The 3,004-nt window shown below is 35.2% G+C and overlaps 1 long non-coding RNA gene across 1 annotated transcript; it reads left to right on the forward strand.

The window, feature by feature from the left end:
• Positions 1–112: 112 nt before the first annotated feature.
• LOC138129679 (uncharacterized) lies at positions 113–999 on the forward strand. Its single transcript, XR_011159340.1, has 2 exons — positions 113–451; positions 499–999. It is a non-coding gene; the product is annotated as an uncharacterized lncRNA (long non-coding RNA).
• The last annotated feature ends 2,005 nt before the right edge of the window (positions 1,000–3,004 follow it).

Genomic DNA, 3,004 nt, shown 5'->3' on the forward strand with positions numbered 1-3,004 from the left:
AAGTTGGTGTATTAATTGTGTCCTGGGTTTGCGTCTTGGCTTGTGCGCACCGTCCACAGGCCGGAAGAGGACGCTGAAGTTGTTGCTGCCAAACATTGCCAAATTACCCGGTTTTTAAAAAACAAATAACATTACAAAAATTATAAATGTCAATCAATTTAATTGTCAATTGACTTGAATTGAATGTGAATTTATCATGAAGCGTTACAGCATTAAAAAGTGTTACAGGTCTGTTAGCACTACGTGCCATAGACTTCCAAATTCATTGAAATATGGGAACTGCTTTAAAGAGTAGCTGAAGTGGAAGACAATTTATTATCTGATGGAGTGTGAAGTGAAAGTGTATAATAACCACACGGTTTGTGAATTACATTTTGAAAAATCCGACTGTGGCACCAATTAACACACTTCTAAATAATCCTGTACTTGTCTAGTTTGCTCCTGCCTAATGGTACCTATAAATATCACTCATATTAAACAAATTACAAACTTTTAAAGATTCCAGAAATTTCTACATCCGAAATTCCCATTCCCGATCCCAATCGTGGAACAAATCTACAAGACATGGTGTTGAAGAAAACGCGATATCCAACTCTTCTACCAGTACTATATTCGATCTTCATGCTGACCACTGTAAATTTTTCAGAGTAGATATTGATATTAAAAAGTTTTCTTTCAAATGTGAACAAAAATTTGAAATTGAACCTGAAATAGTCGACAAAATAGTAACATTAACCATATACAGGGTTATTATAAATGTTTGTAGTCCAAGTAGGCCATGAATTTGTGCCGTCTTGTTTCGATTGTGCACTGTATCTAGTGGAATATTGGCATGAGTGAGCTCCTGACCAACTGAAACTGTAAAAGTCACTGTCAATGTCAAATCACTGATTACCGCATTTTTTTCCTTCGATTCAAAATAAGTCTTTAGTAAAAGTTAAGAGTGTTAAGACCACAGACGACCATAGCAGACGACGATGAGTATACAACAGTGATCAAGGTTAGGTTAGTAAAATTCTGTAAGTTTCAAGTAAATTTATTTTCAGGTTAACTGTTCTCTTCCAAATTCTCTCCTAATTATCAGTTTGTCCTAAACACATTTTTGTAATGTTGCAGTTTAAGGTCCTACTAGTACGCACCGCTACGCGCACGGGGAATACGTGCACGATTTCTTCTCCCACTTTCCTCTGTATTTGCAGTGAAATGAACTTACACCGTTGCCAGATTTATTAAAGAATTAACACGCTTTGTCCGCGCACGCTTTTCCCACGCTTTTCCCGTGCGCTTTTCTCGATTACGTGCGGAATCAGGATTGTTCAGATTGTTCTGCTTTTGTTACCATAGGGAAACAATTTTTTGTTTATGAAAAATTGTGAAGGTGTTTAAATTATATAAATTCGACTATATTATAGTAGGTAACCGTTTGCACCGTCGTAGCTTAAAAATAAGAAAAACATAAAACCTTGGTTACAATTATTAAAATCGTAGCAACAATTGTTTTTAAGGTTGCTTTAAAAATAAGGAACGTCGATGCAAATGGCCTTAAATAATATTATACCCCTTTTTTCGTAACGTATGCTGCTTTTTTTGTTCAAATTTCTGACAAGGCCATCTGAATCAAAAAGCTACGCTTATAAGGCCGTTTCAATTTTCGATTTTTCCATATAAACTTTGTTTCTGTGACATTTCGGGCGGCAGAACCTTTTTGCGCTCCATCTACCGATTTCGAACGCAATTGATTGAGACTTTTTCCACTTTTTCTTTGAGGTTAAGTGCTTAAAACGTCAATTAAAACATGAATGCAATAAAATATCTAAGATCCGAGCTTTTTTTGGACACATTCTGGGCTAGCAAAATACTAATAAATTAGAATTGCAAAAAACCATGAAATCATAACACAAGGTATGTATATATATGTATATTTCATGTAGCCAGTGGCGGCTCGTAACATTTTTGGCTGGGTGGGCAGACATTTTAATGTTATTATTACATTTTTTATTATGTTTGTTGTAATTGCTGGAAAGGAATTTCTGTGTTAGTCACTGCTAATTGCAGTGTCCAGCAAGAACCTACGGGAAGGTTCAGAAAATCTCTTGCCGGGAAAGGAATTAGGAATAGGAAGTGTTATTTGTTATTATGGAAGTGATGAGAGTGTTAATATACAGTGCATTTTTTTTAACTGTTGCCATAGGGAATTGCATGGTAAAACTTATACCCCCTGTTAACTTTTGTTCTGATGAAAATATTCAAACCATTTTTGCAACAAAGTTGGAAGATTTTTTAAACTATCGGATAGATTACAATTCAATATCCTAAACTGTCGAAAAAGTTGTGAAAAAAATATTATAAAGTGCGCCGGAATAATAGTACGTCGAGCGGCCGCCAGAATAGCGTCCCTATCGGCTCAACCAGCATCTGACCAAATTCCATTACAGTGCGACATTTACAAAATAGTCGAAGAAAAACATTTTGAACAATTCTTTTGATAACACAAGCCTGCACTGATTTCGATGTTTGCATAAAATTGACAGTTTTTGAACAATTTCGGCCCCCTGATTACGAAAATGATTTTGGTTTTGCGCTATCACGTCTAGTTTTTTCACAAATCGTTTTTTCTTAAAATTGAAATGTCCACCTAGAATGAATGAATTATTTCAAAATTTCGATATTGTAATATCGGACAACAATATGGATATTCGAAATTTCCTTGTTTTATTTGCGAGTGGGACTGCCGGGCACGAGACAAGCATTGGACTCAAAAGAAGTGGCCTTTAACAACTAGACTTGTACCGGGAAGCAATAATAAAAAATAATTTAGTTGTATCCTAAAAAAGTAGTACTTATTAGGTACGACCAATGCATATCAAACTTTGTTGATGAAGCAATTTGTAAAGCCTCTTGATAAAAATGGACAATGTTTCAAGTATTAATGTACAAAGTTACCAGATCTCTCCAATGCCAAATGAAAAGAGGTTAGGACCTCAAATAAGATCTTTGTACAAAG

Source organism: Tenebrio molitor, chromosome 4 (genome assembly GCF_963966145.1).
Source record: "Tenebrio molitor chromosome 4, icTenMoli1.1, whole genome shotgun sequence".
NCBI lineage: Eukaryota > Metazoa > Arthropoda > Insecta > Coleoptera > Tenebrionidae > Tenebrio > Tenebrio molitor.